Below are 21,791 nucleotides of genomic sequence, written 5' to 3'. Positions count from 1 at the left end.
CATTAGTGGGCATGCTGGCTGGAATGTATCCAGGCTGCAGGCTGTTTTCTCCTCCCCTCAGTCAATGCTTCCCCATTCTCCATTAGTTCCAGGAACCTGAAGGGTTTTTTTGGTGTGTGAATGTTGTACACTAGCCCCATCAAGAGCACACTGAGGCACTTTGCCAGGGCACTTACAAAAGGAGAGAGGGAGAGGAAGGGGAATGTCCCTCACACAGCACTGGGAGAGGGGAGAGCATAATTGACCCCAAACCTGGACAGGGAGGAAAAATGGCTCTGAGCAGCAGCAGCAGCATCTTAACAAGAACCTATCCCTTCTGGGGGAGTGCTCACAGCAGCCATGGAGAAGTTGTGTGCACGTGCACACATTTGTCTACCTCCCTACCAACAGTTCATGGAGGAGCACCTTGCGGGGACGCTTATAGAAAGGGATAGAGGGGACGTCATCCACATAGCACTGACATCCCAGTGCCTCTCCCCCTCCCCCTCCACTAAGGAGGCATCTGCAGTTGTTCTTGTTCACTCACATGCGCAAAGCCAAGCCAGCCTGCAAGGTAGCAGGTGGTCATACAGAGCAGAAAAGCCGGCTCACGTAAGCAAAGTCAAGCGATGCAGTTTTTCACTTGTGCACAGATTAGTATGTTTTTTTGGGAAAAAATTAAGAAACTCTGGCTCCCACTGGCAATTGTCATGCTAGCTACCAGAAGGCCAATGAGAGCAACAGAGGAAGCAGGGGGCATGGAAAAGGGAGAAGGGTTCAAAAGATAAATTTTGACACCCCCACAATGGCAGGGGGAGGAACCTGCAGTTTGAGGTAGAACGATTGTCCCTTTTTGGATTATCCCAGGTAGGGGAAATCTGAATGTAATGCTCAATAGGAGTGAGACTGGGACTGGTTGAGGAGAACGTCATGTAGACAATATTCAAAAAATTCAGGGACAAGGACCTTCAAACACCATTAAACACCAGTGTGGACGAAAGGAGAAAAGGCTAAGTAGCTAGCTCCTCTCCCCCACCAGGCCTTCGCTAAAGATAGCAGATACTAAAGCTGCTTTTGGTTAACCGCATGTCACAAATAGTTTAAGTCGCCTATTGTGTTGATTGGCCATCCCTTAAAACAACCCAGTCAGGGCCAGCCCAAACCATTTTGTCTGGGAGAAAGGACAAGTTGGTGCCCACGTACAGAAGTTAATTGTGCTGGCCATTGAATCGAGTTTCAACGCTGGTGAGACGATAGCATCCTCCATTGAACCTGAGAACAGAATAGCGTGGCACAGACAAACCTGTCTTCCAACAGAGGAGAACAGCCAGGGAGCACAGGAGGAACCGTCAGAGGGCTGTTGACACCACCTTCCCTCAGTGTCTTCTGCCTGAGGTGATTGCCTCATTGCACCTAATGGTAGGGCCAGTAATTATGGGAGGAATTGCTTACCATCCAAAGCTACTAACCAGTTTTCTTTCTGTTTGTGGTTATGCCTGCAAACACTTAAGCAACAATAATCACGTCAGATTTTATTGAGTTAATTTGAACCTAACACATTTCTCTTTTTAAGCTGACTTCACTGGCAGAAAACTACTCATCACTAGGAAACCTATCATGAAACATAAGCAATAAAATATATTATCAAATCAAACTTCATAGTTATTCATGTAGCTGATCATGATGGCAAGATCCTGAGAGGGGTTTTTTTTGGGGGGGGGAAATTAAAATATTTGGCAAACAAGTAGTAGAAAAGGAAGCTTGAATCCTTCAAGGAATTGAAGGTGCACAATAGGAGTGGAGAACCTCAGGTTCCAGGGGCCAAATGCACCCCTCCAGGTCTCCTGATATGGCTCTTGACAGGACCAAAGCTCTCCCCAGACCAAAACCCTCACTGGTCCTGCTTCACATCCCAGTGATTTTGCCTGTCTGAAACGAGTCCTTGAAAATATCTGGATAGTGCCTCTTGCTTGCCTGGATGAAGCATAGCAAGGAGTATGTGCAGAAACTAGCCTACTTTTCCAATGTAAAATTGCTCCACCCACCTTTGATTCTGGCCCTACCCACCACTGGAATGTGGCCCTCAGAAGGCTGCCCGGAAGGAAATGTGGCACTTGAGCTGAAAAAGAAATGGTGTAGAAAAACATGGATCTTCACAGAGTTTTGTAAAAATTAAGTGGCACTTATACTACCACCGCCAGTTGAGATTCTGCTCAGTAACATAATTGTTAATAGACTTTTGGGCATACAGAGGGAGAGTGTAAATCATTACTGAACTTATCTGCTTTGTTCCCTATAATCATGACAAACACTTAAAAAGAACGGAGAAAAGAATACTCAAATTTCTAATACCAACTGTGTACACTGGATGTTTAGACTGATAGTGCCCAGGCAAGAAACTGCTAGAACAGAACATGTACAAAAAAAGGAAGCACACCAGAACAATCAATTCAGGTCATCAAGCCCTGTAGTAAAGGTGTTTACACTAGTAATTCCATAAACATAAGTTTTATAGTGTCTCGAAGCAGACAACAAATAACAGATGGTGCTATGTTTATGGGGAAAGATTAATGGACATGAATCTGAGATCAAAATAGAAATCCAAATGTATTATACATTCAGGGATCCTTTATGCAAACATCAAACCGTAAGAGAACTGCTATGATACACCCAACATGGTATGTTTGTGACCAGTGTAGCAACTGATAGCCACCCTACGGGACGGAGCTGGCATGTGGGGATGTAGTGAAACTCATTCTAGTGACATGCAATGCAATTGCATCATTCACATTCGCCAGTATGTTTTAGCTTTGGTGAAAGAAGCCCAACTGTATTGGTTAAGACCAAGAGCACAAGTGAGCGAATATCTCCCTTTTATCTGAAGTAAATGCACAAACTCTAGAAATCGAGTGACTTTCCTGCTTTGTTGAAGCCAGGGAAGATTCACCCTTGTGATCTAAAATTAATTAAATGTATGATAATGAATAACAATGAAAGACTGTTGTGAAGCCTTTCTGTTCCCAGGCTACATCTAATCAAAATGTATGTATTACATCTAGACATCTTTTATTTAGGAAATGCATATCAATAATACCTTGTGTAATTATTGCAATATTCACCCCAATGTGTACAGTTTGATCTCTCTTTCATGTTATGGTTCAATAGCCAGCTTAATGGTTCAGAATTTTATGTTTTCTTAACATAGGTTTTGTTTGGGGGTACTGAAAGAGTTCTCCAAGAATGACTTCACTTAGACAGGTCAAAGTATGTTCTTTTCTTTTTTTCTTGCTTCAGTAAAGCTCTGTTCTAGATAACAGAAGTGAGAATTTGTACAAGGCAGAGTTGAATGTCAGTTTTTGGAAACCTAAAAAACTAGAAAAAGAAACAATACAAGTCTTAAAATATAACACAAAAGGAGAGGAGGAACTTAAGGATGGTGCACATATTTTCAGACAGTAGGAACTGCTATTATTCGTGGATCCATTATCTCAGTTCACCGCTATTTCTTAAAGCAACCTCAATATAAACTAGAAAAATGTTTTGGATTGCCCAGACTTCGAATAGCTGCTTTGAATGGGCCTCTGATAATTTAATTTAAAACACTCTTCTATGTAAGGGAAAGGCAATAAAATCAGAGATGAGAATTGTAAATATGAATGTAAGCACATGGTAGCAATCTTAGAAGAACCAATGAGAAAATGGATCCTGAGGCAATTTTATCTTTATCTGCAAGAAGGAATATTCGCACTTCCTCTGTAATAGCTGAGGTATCCTACATCTAGTTTGTGCTCCAAGCAGAAATTCTGTCAACAAGAACTGTGACTTATTGATTCAACTACCAATACATTTTTCTAAATGCATTCATATTGTCTACAGACAGATCTAAAACTGTAAATTTATCCACCAGTCCACGAGAGTTTAAGGAATGATTTCATTTCTTCATGCCTGTCAATTAAATTTTATTCTTTATCGAGGTATAAAATTAATAGGTTCATTCAAAATTAAAAGAATAGGAGGAGAAAGATATGTTTTAGTCATAAATTTTGTAAATATGATTATTCATTTTAAAATATATATATTATTGTATTAAGCCCAAGAACTACAACCTGGTATTTATACTTTCCTTTTTATTTTGATACATTAATAATTTGCTTTTGAGTTTTTTTGTGCATATAAATAAAAACTAATTGAAATAATTTAAAAATAAAATAAAGCATAGCTTTTTAGTGTGACCTAGGACCTATTCAGACAATTAGATCTTCTCTGTATTTTTTATTATCTGTGAGTCCTTTCCTCCATCTTCTCTTGGAAGAGAAAGAGAAGCAGAGAAATGCAGAAAAGCTCAATAGAGGAAGACACAGAGATACGATTTCCTACCTTCCACTAGGGATGGGCAAGAAATTAGATTCAGTTCACATTTCAAGCCTAATCAGAGCTTGGAAGATTACTTTTAAAAAGTAATAAATTACCGTTACAATTACAATTGCTCTGAAAGTAACTGATTACTTTACTTTTTCTCAAAAGTAATCACTACAATTACATTTCAGTTACTTTTTTAAAGAACTCCTACAAGGTGCTGGCCTTGGCTGCTGCACATCTAAGAAGCCTAAAACAATATTAAAAATAAACACACACACACACGGGGTAGTAGAATAAAAAAAATTATCTGTAAGATTAACATAATGGCATAACAGAATCTCACATCCCCCCAAGCAATGAAGATACCCCAACTCTTGAAATCAAATTTTACACTTGAAATGCTTTTATAATATGTTTCTGTTATGTCTCAAAAGAACAAGATGCTCAAAGAGCATGTCAGACAAGGAATGTCTTTTTACAGTCATTACGTTGCCACCAGTACTGAACAGGCATTCTACTGCGGCGCTTGAAGGCATGCCTGTGTTGTGCTGCAAAAAACACCGCAGCACACGTGGAAAGCCATGGAGTGATGACACTTCCCTGCTGGGAGACCTCAGGTACCTCACCAGTTCCTCCTCAGCAGTGTCCACTGCTGACTTCTTGCCCTGGGGCAGAAAGTTAAAGAAGTCATCTTCTAAGTCATCTCCTTCTTGGTCTTTATCTGAAGACTGATCACTGTCCTCATTAAGTACACCCATCTTTATTTCAGCTTTCAACAAGGCTTCCATTGTGTATCTAAGAAAGAGAGAGGATATGTTAACACATATATGTTAGGAAACCATCATCTGCTCTTCATTTCCTGATGCTTGTCATGTCCCCTGGTTCAGGGTCCAGCCTGAGCCTGTGGATGATGACATGGAAGGTAGGAAGGTGACCAAGTCACCACACTCATGGGGCAGCACAGCAGACCCTTAAGGATTACCTGCAGCAACCCAAGGTTGTGATGAGGAGCCCCAGGAAGAAAAGGCCCAGCCCCTGCCTACCACCTTAAGCCCTATGATGCCTCCCTTGAGACAACATTTCCCTTGGAGTAATCCACCTAAAGGGCTTCCCTAATGTTCTTACTTGTTGGTATGGGTGGTGGCCTGACACGATTCCAGCCGATCTAGTTTGAAGCGAGGGTGTACGCAGGCTGCTAGAAGAAGCAGATCCCTGCCAGATCCCCACCTCTCAAGGGTTGTCTGCTGCTGCTTCAGCATTTTGGGAGGAGGGGTGTCATGCATTGGTTCAGGAAGGCCACGTCTCCTTGCCTTTATTGCTTCTTCAATTGCTCTCAGCTTCTCAGGGTGTGCCCTCTGAGGAAGAAGAACAAAGCATGAATCCAAGAAAAAATGGAAGAGGAACTTCACAATTTAAACATAAATAGACAATGGACACTCTTTGAGGACCAGCATGACAAAGGCTTACCTCAAAATGTTTCTTCACATTGGATGAGGAGGAAACAGCTGATCTCAGATGTTTGATCCTTGGAAGGCAGTAATTGCATCGTACAACAACCTTTTTCCCACTGTGGCTCACAAATGTACAAGCTTTCTCAAAGCCAAACCATGGTACTTGCTGTTCTGCAGATGTGGCTGTGGGCAACTGGCACTGCTTCATGCCCTCCTCCTCCTCGTGCACAGGGCCTCCTTTCTGAACCTCACTTTCTAGTTTTGCCTCCTCAGGATCAACAAGCTGTGACTCAAGTGGCCGCACTAACTGACTGCTGCTCTCAGCAGCAAAACCTGCAACAGGCGTCTCTGTAATAAACAAGAGATAATGCTCCTATGTGGGTGAACTTCAGCTGTGATGTGCCCCCATCTCTTCCCCATGCTGCAAGATCCCCCAGTCAGAGTGGAAGTAAGCAGGTCGATAGCACAATTAAAAGAGATCCTATTTGCATCATTTTTGATCACTAAATAACCCTGCCTGGGCCAGTCTAACCTACTATCTCACAGGGTTGTTGTGAGAACAAAATGAGACTAGGGTTCAAATCCCCACATAGCCATGAAGCTCACTGAGTGACCTTGGGCAGTCACTGCCTCTCAGCCTCATGAAAACCCTATTCATAGGGTCACCATAAGTTGGAATCAACTTGAAGGTGGTACATATATTTTTTATTTTGAATATGATGATTATGATAATAAATATGCAGCATTTCAAATTAATTCTGTATGAGAAGCATTCCATGCCAAGCTTGGAAAACCAAGGATGAGGTATAAAATGTAGACAAAAATACTTTTGACAAAATGCCGTTTATATTTTATATATATGAGCCTGGGTAGGGAACATTTAATCTAGCCTACTTGCTTTCAGCAAGAAGGGTTAAGTGCCTTCAGGCTAGGGCATTCACCAGAAGGCCACAGCAGAGACAAAGGAGCCTAGTGTTGTGGAGATGTTAGATGGGAGCTTTGGGGAGTAAAGATGGAGGCTCCTGAAGGCTGCAATTCTAAACACACTTACTAAGGGATTAAGCCCCATAGAACTCAACAGGACTGACTTCTAAGTAGATATAGTTTGGACTGTGCTGTTGATAAACCTTGACTAAGGTTCTTCTGCAAAGACATCCATATCCAAGCAGGGTTGGCAACCCCCTGCCTGGAATACCCTGCCCTTATCTTTTAATGTGGCTGCTCCAAATGTTTTTACAGATTTGACCCTTTACTTCAGAAAGAGGTCTGAAAAATGAGTAAGAGTAAGAAGTATCTTTTAAAATTGTTCTTTTCAATTCACTCTTGAATGAACATCATACCTAGGGCAGATCCACACCATTCCTTTAAAGCACATTCAACACCCATTTGAAGCACATGAATCCCACCACAGAATCATGGGAACTGCAGTTTGTTAAGAGTGGTGAGAACTATAACTGTGAGGGGGAAATGACACTTCCCAGAATTCTTTAGGGGAAGTCATGCGCTTTAAATGCAAGTTGGATGTGCTTTACACATATTGTGTGAATCCACTTAATAAATTTTGCCTGCATGTAAATTGTTTTAATTAATTTTTCAAAATGAAAATAAGCTATAAAGTGTAGTGGGTGACCATGGGCTACTCACCATTTCTCAGCCTATCTGCCCCTCAGGATGAAAACAATGGAGAACCATGACTACCCCAAGGCATACTTAAAATGTAAAGGAAGTATTGTACAACCATAGTATGCAATTCGATACTTATAGGGACACAGCATGACAAAACTGGGTGGAAGTAAAAGTTCTACACTTAGGAAAAAGAAACCAAATGCACAGTTATAAGATGGGGGATACTTGGCTCAGCAGTACGACATGCAAGAAGGATCTTGGAATTGTTGTTGATCACAAGCTGAATATGAGCCAACAGTGTGATGTGGCTGCAAAAAAGGCAAATGCTATATCAGGCTGCATTAACAGAAGTATAGTTTCCAAATCATGTGAAGTATTAGTTCCCCTCTATTCAGCACTGGTTAGGCCTCATCTTGAGTGCTGTGTCCAGTTCTGGTCTCTGCACTTCAAGAAGGATGCAGACAAACTGGAACAGGTTCAAAAGAGGGCAACAAGGATGATCAGGGGACTGGAAACAACGCCCTATGAGGAGAGACTGAAGGAACTGGGCTTATTTAACCTGGAGAAGAGAAGACTGAGGGGAGATATGATAGCACTCTTCAAGTACATGAAAGGTTGCCACACAGAGGAGGGCCGGGATCTCTTCTCAATGATCCCAGAGTGCAGGACACAGAATAATGGGCTCAAGTTGCAAGAAGCCAGATTTCAACTGGACATCAGGAAAAGCTTCCTAACTGTTAGAGCCATACAACAATGGAACTAATTACTAGAGAGGTAGTGGGATCTCCGACACTGGAGGCATTCAAGAGGCAGCTGGACAGCCATCTGTCAGGAATGCTTTGATTTGGATTCCTGCATTGAGCAGGGGGTTGGACTTGATGGCCTTATAGGCCCCTTCCAACTCTACTATTCTATGATTCTATGAAAATATTTATATAAGCATGACTATCAAATATGTTTATTTATATAACCTGTAAAGATATTTATAGTGCAATCCTATGTTTGTTTACTCAGAAGCAAGTCCCAATGTATTCAATGGGGCTTACTCAACCAGGGAAAACTGCAGCCTCAAGTGATAAGGAACTTGTTCTTTTAACAAGTCCTTTAAGTTGAGAGCTTATCCCAGTCTGCGTCTGTGTTGAAATTGCTTTTTAATATGTTTTTAAACTTTTTCTTTAAAAAAATGTTTTTAAAGCTTTTAAAAATGTTTTTAAAGATGTTTTGTTTTAATATATTTTAAAATCTGTTTTTATGATTTTTAAAGTGTTTTTAGTGCTTTTGTTTGCTGCCCTGGGCTCCTACTGGGAGGAAGGGTGGGATATAAATAAAATAATAAAAATAAATAAATAAACTTCATTCATTTTTTTAAAAAAATGAGTATTAGTTTCCTACATAATAAAAACTGTGATAAACCCTGCCTAATTTCTTTAAAAATAGGGTTGGAGGGAGAGAGATTTACAACACAAACACAAGTCTGCACTTTACTCACAATCATGAAAGGGCGGGGTTGCAGCCAGAGCTTTGAAAAGTTACTTTAAACTACAACTCCCATCAGCCCCAGCCAGCATGACCACTGGATTGGGCTGATGGGAGTTGTAGCTAGAGCACGATCTGTTTAAAAAAAGTTGTGCAGGGGGGGTTGTTTTGGTGTATATCTCGGGAATTAGACCACCTAGAAACTTATTTTTTTTAAATTGAAGCGGAGAGTCCAGAGAGTAAGGAGTGGTAGCCAGAGAGCCAGAGCCCCCCCCAAAACCAGAGACTCCAGCCGAAAACACACACACCGGGGCACACACACACAAATCATCGTCACTCACCTCCACAGCTCTTCGCCATTCTGCTGCAGCCTTCTCCTCCGTTGTTGTCCTTGCCCTGGCTTTTTCCTCCGGCGTCCATTTTTTCCTCTCAGAGTCAGACGCTAGCAGGCTCCCCCTGCCTATTCATCTCTTCCCTCATGCCTCCTAACACAGATCACGAGGGAAGAGACAGTCTGCGCAGAGGTCCAATCAGTGTGAGGCACATGTCTTGTGTTAACCAATCACAGCCAGGAGCTGACTTCCCCTTGTTCCCGCCCCCAAGTAATGTCCAACCTAACGTGGAAATGTTAAAGTTGAAGCTGAAAAGTAGGGAAATTACTATTTGTTCCGTTACTTGCCAAATGTAATGGAATTACCCACTCGTTATTTAAAATTGTAACGAATTAAAAGTAACTCGTTAAAAATAACGAGTTACTTCCAAGCTCTGAGCCTAATCTATCAAATTTGCACTTTCCGAAACAATATGAGAACCAAAACACAGCCATCTCTTGAAATTTGCACTCATTTGAATTTTGCAATGCAGTTTGCCAACCAATGTTTACAAAAATGAATATGTTTGGGGAAAGTGTGCGTAACCATGAATATGAGTGAAAATAACAGACAAAAATGCATTATATGCTGAGAAATTGCTTGCAAAAATGTGTACATTAAAGGTCCTACAAAAATGGGTTTATTCGAAGCAATTCACACTAAAATGCTGGAGAATTTTCATGAGGATTTGTTAAAAATGCAAATTGCTGCAGAATGTGGAAAACTCAGTTTAAGATTGGAAAAAATGAGAAACTGAGAAAACCGTACCTATGATCATCTCTACCTTCCACTCTCCTTCTTAGCCCCACTGTGCTTCTTGCATTCTCTCTCAGCTTGTCCCTCCTGCCAGCTGACCAAAGGTATTTTTGAAGCCTCCTGGCTGAGCCACTTTCAGCCTGCCAGTCTATTCCATTCCCCCATCCTCTCAGTTTTCTTTTCCACCTGACTCAATGATCCTCAAAAGTGAGCATGCTCAGTCTTCATTGATCTGGTGTCTTACCACCCCATTTTAGTATTTTTTCCCCTAAAATTTTTTTTTGTAGCTTTGCAAACTTGCGAGTTGCCCCAAGCCTGTTAATACTCCTTCTTGTGCACTGATGGATCCATTTTGTCTGTGTAAGGACTGGCACTCACCCCTGAGCTTTGCAAATAGAGGAAATATTCTTGTTTTAATCAACCGTAAAATAAATGTGTTGCCTTTTTTTCTATATTTGTTTATGGTCTAGCCTCTCACAGCTGTCGGATCTCCTTTACTTTCTTAATATGGGGACTTAGGTAACTACAACTGTATAAGGAAAGAGTATACAGACTTGCTATTTGTCATGCTTTTCTTGGGCTAGGCTTTGGCATACCCAGCCTGTGAGGAATGTGCCCAATTCAGCTGGGTCCCAACTCTTGAAATAAACGACCTGCCCCATTCACAACTCAGCTGTTCATTATTAGCAGCTGTTATACTTAGCCTAAATGACACCTACAGGGAAAGCATGGGGAGATAAAGGCAGAGGTGTTTCTCTCTCTCTCTCTTCAGAAAGAAGCTGGCAGCAGAGAAGGATAGGGATTTATTTTTGTTTCTCTTTTTAAAGCCTACATCGACATTTGAAAGCGAACTATGATTTAAATAGCTCCCTGTCTCTGGCTTGAAAGACTACAATTAGCCCATTGTAAAAGTAATGATATGTTTCATTTATTTTCATGTGTTATTTTAATAGAACATTTGGAGAGGAGGGATTTCACTCTGGAAAACTGCAGGATACAGCTGAAAAGCCGTGTGGCAATGGCAGGGATCTGAGAACATTTAAGAAACATCTGTGATGTTTAATTCTGCTAACAATGGAAGTAATGGCTCCATTTTGTTTCTCATGGAACGCACATGCCTAAAAGCCTCAAGAATTCTCAAGCACACACATAACATCCCTTATCCTTTTAATTCTAAATGCCCACTGTCACAATAGAAATGCCTACAGTCAATGGTTGGACATATTTTAAAAATGATTTGGGAAAAGATGCAAAAGAGCTTGTTTCGACCCATATTTTTTAAGATGTTCAGATTAAACTTCGCACATGTTCAGTGAAAGGCAGCCCATCCATGTGCAGTTAGCTTTCTGCCTCCAGCAGTTTGCTTATTGGAAGATACTTCTTGCCAGCCTTTATTCCCCTGATGAAGGCTTTAAATATACAAAGGCTGAAACGCATTGGGCTTGGATTACAAATATATACTTATTTTTCTAGCATTTTGGTTTTCCTTCCTCCTATTCCCTTGGTAATCCCAGAGACACAGGAATGTCACAATGATCATTACTGAGATTGCAGCAGCTGTAAAGGAGGAATTTAACCCTTTCTGCTGTAGTCCAGATTAAATCCTTCCTCTGAAGCTAGTATTTCCAGTTCGAAGAAACATCCATTGCACCAATTCAGGATATCTCACAAAACAGTTTCAGAGAAGAGATTTTCCTTAGGACCACAACAGAAGGAGAAAGGGGTACATTCTTTTCTTATGTCTGTTGATTGATTGATTGAGTTTATTTATATGCCACCTTTCCACATCAAGCTGTGCCCAAAGTGGCTTACAACAAAGAGCAGTCAGTTTACAAAACATAATAAATTCAAGCAGGACAAAAACAAACAATGTAAAAACATAAAATAAATTCAATATTACAAAAGCAATAATCTAGATTGAAATACATTATACAAAGCAAATAAGTACATTTTTAGCTCAACTGAGATAAAACAAAGCTAAATAAATTAAACTTATTATATTTACATACCTAAAATACAAATTTTGTTCACATTTATACATTTGCAAAGTGAGTGAAGAGTCACAGATCAAAGTAAAAGCAAATGGATTACAGAACATTTCCTGAAACATTATTCAGACTTCAGTGTGGTGTGTTTCCTGAAGTTGGTTTTCTCAGTTGAGAACCATGGGCCATGTGGTAGAACCAGTAGTAACCAAAATCTACTCCAAGGAATGTCATATACCACATCCATGGCAAGTCCCATGGTAGTTCACAAAGTCTATAGTTTTCCCACACATAGATATATGTTGTCAACTCAACATCTTTGACCTCTGATGAAAAATGGGCAAGATGATGTGCAACAAAGAGTCTCAGCTGCTGATTCAGGTCACAGGAATGAAGGTCAATGTCCCATCAGCAAAGACTGCGCTCAAGGATCAGTGCAGAGACTCCCACTCAGACTCAGTGCTGATCTTGCCGACCACTGCCAGCAATGTGTCCCCATTGCAACCGGAGGCCAACTCTGCCGGTGCAACTGTTGTTGCTTCTTTACTTGAACTTCTAACATAATCTGGAAGTTGAACCTGTGACTTGCTGTGTCACTATATGAATCTTACTGAAGCCAGAGAAGGATTCAAATCACTGAGCAGGTAATAGATCTAGGAAATCAAATCCTTCTCCAGGACCAATCCGAGGAATCTGTTGTTATTCTGACAGTTATGAGCCCTCCCCCGCCCTCCTGATGCCATTTGCATTTTTAAAAACCAGCATGTTAAAATCAAAGATGCATTTAAGGATGTGTCAAGTTTTGCCCTTGGTCATCCCAACAGAAGTATAGTAAGATGGCTTGCTGGCCATGTTTGAGGTAGAAAGCAGGATGGATTTTAAAAAATGGTCTCCATGTTCCTTTTTCATTATTTACTTCTAATTTTAGAGTTCTGGAAGAGAATGGATTGTATAAGTTGCCCCTGAAAATGTTTTTTTAATGCCTGCCCCAGCTCCATTAACCTATCCTGGATAATAAATTCTTCTGCAGTGCCATAGAGAAGACAGTTAAGAACAAGATATTTTGTGATCTGAGTCATTATTTACAAACTGATTTTGTTCTGCACATTTTGTCAATGAAATTCAAATGATGTACATTTATTGATAAAGCATCAAACAAATTATCAAGAAATTTAGCTACAGTCCCATATCCACTTAACTGAGAATAAGTCCCACTGAACTCATTGGGGCTTACTTCTCAGTAGACACATATAGGATTGCACCCATTAAGGTGGGTCCCTCCCAGAGACATATGAAATCCAGAGTTTCCTCAGTGCAGAGAGAAATGGTGGCCATGTCAAAGCACTTGCCATTGACACAGTCACTCCTGATCCTGCAGAACTTGCTCTCCTCCCTGGCATTCTGGTGAGTTGTAGGCAATGAAGCAGGTTGGACAATGGCTAGAGTGGAAATGGTACAACACTCACCACAAAGACTAACACGTTAGAGCACATAATTGTGTCTGCTGTGTGGCAGTGAAGGTGGCAAAGGAGGCATACTTCTCCATCCCTATTGCATCCTCAAGTAGCTATCTGGCAGTGCTTTTCCTGTTGGAAGTGAGGCAAGAGCAACTCCTGTTTTGTTCTTTTGTTTATGTTCCAGAAGGGAGATAGAGTAAGGGTCCTCCAGATGGATAGGCTTGACTACCTTTACCTGTGATGCTCTGACTGACTTCCTTTCGTGGTTAGACTGATATGTTATGGGAAGCTTATCTGACCCTCCTCCTTCTGCCCTTTCCTCTCTTCTCTTCTTTGACTGTCTGAGAGAGAGGAGACACCTTTGTTTCGGCTCTCTCTCTTCTGAGCCATGAGGCCAACTCCCAAGCCTGGGTGTTGCGCCTCCGACTTAGTTAGTTAGAACTAGGTATGCCTTTCTATCTACTATGTATTTCTATAAATAAAGTAGCTTTTCTTATTTTACTAAGTCTTAAGTCTCAGTGATCTCAATGCAGGGCAAAAGCCTGCTTTCTTAGGTAAACGCACACACTGGCACATAGTATCTCAGACAGTTGATGTTCTCTGCTAATATATCTATACAAATTTACACAATATTTCCAAGGGGTTTGGAGTGCTGGAATGCTCAGAAGCCTGCTGTGACATGTTTGACTCACCTCCTTGCCAATTTGGATACTGTTTTTGTTACAGATTCAGCTGAGGCATCCAACACACTATCTGGTCTGATTGTATGGGATCTCCTTCAGCTTTTGTGGGCTGAGGATGTGGATAAGTTACTTGTAGCTATGTGACTGACTGCATACACTCTTGACCTTTGTTTGAGCAAGCTGGGGAAGTTTATCAGATGAGTCCAAGTTGAGAATTGTCTTGCTAATGTAGTTGCTGCTATTTTTATTGTATTTATAGGGTCTTGATGGACTGTTTTTATTGTATTGGTGCTTATCTGTTGTAAACTGCCTCAGAATTTTTAATGAAAGGTAGTATAAAATGGTTTTTTGTTTGTTTGTTTGTTTAAGGTATTTATATACCATTTAATTACCAGAGTTTCTGAGCAGTGTATATAAAAATAAAAACTGTACCATGAATAAAATCAATTAAAATTAATAATAAAAAACAGAAAATAAACTTGCTAAAGTGTCTATGGGAGCGTTTCTATAACTGGTGATTACTCCAGCAGTATCATTAGGTTATATAAACTGATTTCACAGGAGATATTTACTCAAATAGTTATTGCTACATGCTGATGTTGAAAGCAAATGACTAAGCAAGCAATATGAAAAAAGTAATACTGTAGTTTCCTGACCTTAAATGTGCTTGATCGTATAGATGGATCTGATGTCTCTAGGACTGAATGCGTTTTCTCACAGCAATAAAAAACTGACAGTGCAATCCTATGCATGTTTACTCAGAGGTAAGTTCCATGGTATTCCAGGCACTTATTCCTAAGCAAGTTTAAATAGGTGGCAGCCTGAATTTTCCCTTCCTTTAAGGAAGGTGTGCCAAGGCCTGCTTTACAAAAGATGAACAACTCACTCTTATGTATACCACTGCATGTGACTGGCACACACGTGTGTTGTTATGTAAACGCATGGTAGGAATCCCCACTGGCAGTGGGTTCCCGTGGTATCTGCATGCGATGAAACAAAATGTTATGGTGTATGAACAGGATGCATGTATGATTTTCTGCACCAGGGATGGGCAACCTGTGGCCCTCCAGATGTTGTTGGACTACAGCTCTTATCATCTGTGACCATCGGCCATGCTGGCTGGTGCTGATGAAAGCTGGAGTCCCACAACTGTGGGCCACAGGTTCCACAGCCCTGTTCTACACTGATCCATGTAAAAAGGTTATTGTGCATACAGCAGTCCCTTCACACAAAGGATCTTTGCCCAAGAGCTCTTCCACTTTCACTGGATGGGGCAAATAATGCAACAGCTGTTTTTGTTCTGCAAGAGATATAATAGGTTGCCATTTCTCAGATTAATATAATCTTCATTACAGGGCCTGGCAAAGGAACAATAAAAGCTTATGTCTTACAACTTTCCCTTACCCTTAATATATTTTAAGCTTATCCACCTCTCTTTGCCAGGTTTAGCTCTTGACCTGAAGGTAACCTTTAGACAAATGTGCATGCCCAGATAGCTTTGAAACATGATCTGCATTTTCTTTGGTGTTGAGAAATGTAAATCAGGACCCTGGGTGAATAACAGCTTGGCTTTGTGTCATGAAATGTAATTCTGTGCAATGACAGGGTCAGGTTTTATGTAGCTAGCTATCAAGACTAGGATAGACAGACTGCTCGCCTACACCTGCAGTGCTTTTCAGAGAATGGAGTATCAGGAGCACAGATTTGTACATTGGCCTTTATTGAACCTGCTACTGGATTACTGTTGTTGCAAATGCTTCACTACAAATAGTCATACTTAAAATGGCAAAAGCTGCAAATACACACTCAGCACCCTTGAACCATCATGTAATATATCTGAAAAACTTTTATTACAATTTGGAGGGGGGATCTAAGGTGTAAATGAAAAAAAGAGAGTAACAATGTTGGAAGGGACCTCAAAGGTCATCAAGTCTAACCCCCTGCTAATGCATGAAGTCCTCTACCATAGCATCCCTGATAGGTGGCCATTCAGTCTCTGCTTAAAAAAATCAAATGAAGAAGAGTCTACCACCCCCAGAGGGTGTCTGTACCACTGTTGAACAGTTCAATTTTTCCTAATGGTTAGTTGGAAAGCAGCTGGAAAGGTTTGAATTCATCAATCAAATCATAATTATGTGTTTTATTAAATCAGTGTTGCAACACAAAAAGCCATTCCTCTTTGGTGCTAAGTTGCACTCAATGAGAAGAGAGTAAATCAGCAACATTACATCATGATGACTTAACTTGTGCTTTAAGCCTTCAAAGGTTTCACATACAGGGAGACTGACTACAAGAAAGGGGCAGCAATACTATATCTTTAATAGTTATATTGAGAGGGATGTTTGGCAGTAGCAGTTTGACATACATGTGAAAAAGCTGAACCTGCCCAGATCATCTCTTCTGCACAGCTTTTATAAGTAAATGTGCCCAGTTTTCTTTTGGAACTGGTACTCAATTTCCCACCTGGGAGATAGGCCTGTTGAATTTAATGGAACTTATTTCTCAGGCTGCTTTCAGGCTGCACTTTGTTCTGTTATTCTGACAATTTCTTATCTGGTAATTTTGGACATTTTATATCTGATCTTTTGCAGAATGTAAAAGCTAGTTCTGGATTTTAGTGGAATATAGTGCAAGTTTAGCACTAATTTTTGTGATAAATAATACCAGGAATAATACATTTGCAAGCTTGGGAACCCAGAAAATCACAGGAGTTTTTTGCTACCTGCAGCTGCTCATGTGACAGGCATCCCAGCATGCAGTGCATTCCTGACATTTAGGCACGTGCTTTTTTTTTTTTGTGGCCTGATGAAAATTGTACCGGTATTTACACAGCAACGGGATGAGATCTTAGACCTCTTACACAGTGCAGTGTGCATGTGTATAATGGGTGAGGGACAAAAACAAGGTTTTTATTACAGCCGTGTGAAAGACAGTTGCATAAAATCCCAGTATATCGAGGCAAGGAATTTTAGAAATCGGGACAGAAGCGCTACCATTTTAATCTGTTAAACTAATGCAATAAACCCCATGTCTGAAAGCAGCCTCAGTAATTACACATATGATTGGGCTGTAAGTTCAAAAGATGACTGTCCATAGATATAAAGATTTATTTGGCAGAAACATAGAACTCCTACATCTCACTGCATACCATTCCTAGTATGTCCATGATACTTGATTGTCATTGAGGCATACAGTCACTCCTTGGGATGTCTCCTGTCATGGCCTTTCCAGCAGGACCCTGAAGCCACAGCCTTCCTTGAGTTGGCCCTTCCAAATCAGCCTTCCCCATCCTATGATCTCCAGATGTTTTGGAGTACCACTCCCACCAGTCTCAACCAGCATAGTCAATTGTCAGGGATGATGGGAGTTGTAGTCCAAACTATCTGGAGGACACCAGATTGGGAAAGGATGTTCCAAATGGTCCTAGCAGAATGAGGTCAGGACTCTTTTTCTGAGCAAATGGATACATGGGCATCTCTGTTAATAGATGCTTCAGATGGTCCCCAAAATAGCCAAAGAAATTCAAGATCAATATTGTTGCGCTGCTCCCCAATCTCCAAGTGGTGAGATCTCAGGGGTCCCTGCGCTCCTCCAGGGTTTGGTTTCCTTTGGGAAGAAGGTCAGCGGAGACTGTGGTGTCTTTATGAAATATGGTTTGTTTATTTACACACATTCCAAACTGAGATTAGGATGGAGGGGTTCAAGGCATCAGCAGTCCAAGGCAGTTTCCCCATCAGTGTTACAGGAGGCACCCCAAATGCCAGGGTACAGAGAGCCAGTCTCTCTGCCTGCCTCCAGTTCCCAGCAATTCTTGGACACAACTAAAAACATAAGCCCCTCCTAGCAGCCAGGAAGGGAGGGGGGAGGCTCTCCCGAAGAGTTTCAATGACAAAAGGGTCTTCCTGGCCCATTCACCAGTTGCTGGGCAACTGATAGACCCATTACCCTACCTGGCCACTCCATTAGCTTAACAAAAGAGACCCATCTGACCAGCAGAGCGAGTTCCTCATTCCACGGCACAGGATTCCAAATCAGAGGTTGGAAGGGGACCCACAGGGATCATCCATTCCAACCTTAAACCCATAACAATATTCAGTTTGAATTAACACACACAGTTGAACAGTAATTTATTTATTTAAGCTGCAATATCCCCTTCACTGCAGATTTAGAAAAGATGCTTAATAAATAAATACTTGTTGGAGGGGTTGGTCTATTTCATTATAGGTTGTTGCACAAAATGGTTGTTTGGACAAAACCCATAGGTTTTTTCCAGACCAGTATACTTATGACTTAAGGAAATTAGAAGATTTTCTATGCTGAATGGCAAACATTAGGGGAAATAGCCATACAAGGCCACTCATTTATTTTCCTAATAGCAGGGATGATTTGCTTAATAGTATCTTCTATACATATGCATTTAACTCAACATTTAACTCCCCCTTCCCGCTCATTCATTTTACTGCATATGATTGAAATTTGAGCCAAATTTCTTAGCTGTGATCTTTCACTTCAAAGCTGTAGTGCTTGGTTTCCATTTTCTGATTGATTGAGTATATCCGAACTTCCAAAAGCATATAATGGCATACAGACATGAAAAATTTGAATGTGCTTTGAAAGCATGTACAACTGGGATTTCAATGTGAATAAGCATTAGAAAACTCTAAGAGAGTGAGAAGTACAGCAGCTACAACAGGTTAAAATGTAATTATTCTAAGAAAATCATCTAAGCAAAGGTCATCTGATTTGCAGCAAATAATTCTTGTTTTGTTATATTAGAAAGGATAGAGACATGAATGCAAATTTATATTCATGTATTGTGAGACAATCACCATGTGAATTGTAAGAATGAATGGATCAAGTTATTGATTTCTGCATTAATTTGTGATGTTTTTAATTCACAAAAATCAGATTTAAATATATTTAAATAATCTTGAACACATTGAACATACGCAGTTCTAAATGTATTTTTATCTCAATATATGCCTTTCTAAATGCATTCTGATACATTTTTGAGCTATGAACTGCATTATTTGGAGGCATGCATAACCTTGTTGTGTATGGAAATAGTAGTGGTTTAATATAAAATCAATCGGTTTATTTCCTGATGACCTGACCTCACATTCCAGTGGCTAAGTTGAATAAAAGCCTGTTTGAGCTGGAAATGCATCTCCCCCACCATTTCCCTGTGCATATCTGTTCTCAATGTCTCACATAAAGTTGCCAAGTAATATCACAAAAGAAACACCTATACTTCATTAACATGGCTGAAGGCCTTGACACGCATATCCTTGCTTTGAAATGTATGTAACTTGAGTGTTTTTCTTAGTTTAATGATCTTACTTGTAACTGAACCCCACTGCCATTATCTATCCTTTGTGCCTTTTGACTCTGAGTGCTTATCTCAAGGTCGTAGTAAACTATGCAAGCCTGTCTGGAAGAAGACAAGATGTTTCTGGCTTTTGTTGTCCTAAAGCACCCCTTTTTCCATATCTAAGATGTTACTATGTCTACTGATGTTTTTCTATAGTTTTATGACGTCTGCTCCCCATTTTATGTAATGCTTGGGGAATCTATATAATCTGTTGTATTACAATAAACGGGGTTCCCACTTCTGAAAAGCATCTGGCTGGCAGGTCTTGGGACCCCTTTGCAAAGGTAATAGTGTGTGTGTGTTATTTTCCTGGCCTCTAACAGTAGATTATTGCGCTCAACTCCGCACCTTCCCGGGTGTATGCGGGCTGAGTAGGCAGTGACGACCCGCGTGTTGGGTTTGGACCTAACAATTCGGGGCTCGTCCGGGATCTTTTGCGGAACCACGTGTTGCCGGTGTGTTCTCCCCTTTCTCGACAACAGGTGCCACGAGAGATTTTTCTCAGTTGTTGTGGGAGGTGGGGCCGGTTGACAGCGTGTGGGTAAAGCAAAAGTTGAGGAATCTCTGTTAGATGACATGGGGCAAAAAGGGAGTGTTCCGGTAGAGGACGGCCCTTTAGGAATAATGTGTAAGCTGTGGGAAGAGAGACGGTTGCCTGTAGTGAGAGGCATGAAAAAGAAAAAGATGATTGAGCTCTGTGCAGAGGTGTGGCCGCTGATAACTGCAGTTTCGGTCCCGGGTGAACGGTGGCCGAGAGGTGGTTCCTTTGAAGCCGCTCCGTTATGAGGAGTGAGGAGGCGGATTGAGGCAAGCCACCCGGATCAAATGGATTTCTGGCTCCTGTGGCATACCGGAGCACAGAAATGGAAGGGATTTACTGTGATGGCAGTAAGAACTTTGACCAGTGAGGATCCTCCTCCCAGTTATTTTGCTGATGATGAGTCAGACAGAATAATGGTAATAAGCAGTTCTATAATACCCTCTGCTCCGGTTCCATCTCGTGACCCCAGGGGTCGAACTCCTCAACCGAAGCAGAAGGATCTCTCTTCGGATTCAGATGCTGAATCGGATGAGAGGGGAGAAGAGGAAGGGGCCTCAGGGGGAGTGGTCACGCGCTTGCAAAAAGAAAAAGAAAGAAGGAAGGATAGGATGAAGGAATTAGATTCAAGGAAAATAGAGAGGGAGAAGGAATTGGATTTATTGTTAACACAGGAATTGCCTTTGCTTGTGCACGATCAACCTTATGTGGATGCCAGTGGGCAGGTCCAACATACTGAGGTGGTCGAGCAGAAGACATGGCTAGAATGGGATCTCAAGGAGTGGAGTAAGTTAGCAGGAACTTTTGGAGAACAACCAAGGAAGATCAGGGAGTTGTTGGGTAGATTATTTGAGAGCCACAATCCCATGTACAGGGATGTGGAACATTTGCTTAGAAGGTTTTGACTGGAAAGGAGCGCAGTAGATTGTGGGCGCTAGAAGCTGCATGGGCAGCTGAATCTTTGACATGAACTGCTTGGGCAGCTAGGTCGCAAGCGGCTGCAGGCTGGGCAGCGGTGGACTGGACACAGCCCCGCTGTGCTCAGCTGCAGACTGATAGAGAGAGGATTTTGGGACATCTAGGACAAATGTCACAGAAACCCCCCAACCAAGCTAAATCCATGGCCATTAAACAGGAATCTAGTGAATCTCCACGACAATTTTGGACGCGCCTGTTGGAGGGAGCACGGAGTTTTACTAATTTGGACCCAGAGAAAACCCAAGATCATCCAACTTTGATCTCTTCATTTGTACACCAGGCGCAACCGCCGGTGCAAGATTATTTTCTAAATTATCGGCCAGGCTGGGGAGGGGAAGCTGTGACAGTGATCTTAGAGGTAGCGGATTTTATTTGGGATAAGGAGAAAGAGAAAAGTAAGAAAAAGGAGAAGAAAGAGGACTTTCAAATGCTTGCACTGGTGATGCGAGGGCAACCGCCAGGTAGAGGTTTTCGAGGTAGAGGAAGAGGGTTCCCAAGGGGACCTCGGACTGGAGATCAGCGAGGAAGAGGACAGTTGCGTCAGTCCTGGCAGGGAGATAGGGCTTGCTTTCAATGTGGGGATTTTTCACATTTTAAACGGGATTGCCCATGGAGAACGGGGAATTCTGATCAGATATCACAATATTCTAATGATCCATATTCAGACTTTTCAGGTGCAGCTGCGGATTTATTTATTTATTTATTTATTATTTATTTATTTATTTTATTCGATTTTTATACCGCCCAAAGCCAGAGGGTCT

Source organism: Rhineura floridana, chromosome 1 (genome assembly GCF_030035675.1).
Source record: "Rhineura floridana isolate rRhiFlo1 chromosome 1, rRhiFlo1.hap2, whole genome shotgun sequence".
NCBI lineage: Eukaryota > Metazoa > Chordata > Lepidosauria > Squamata > Rhineuridae > Rhineura > Rhineura floridana.
Note: the sequence above shows the minus strand (reverse complement) of the source record.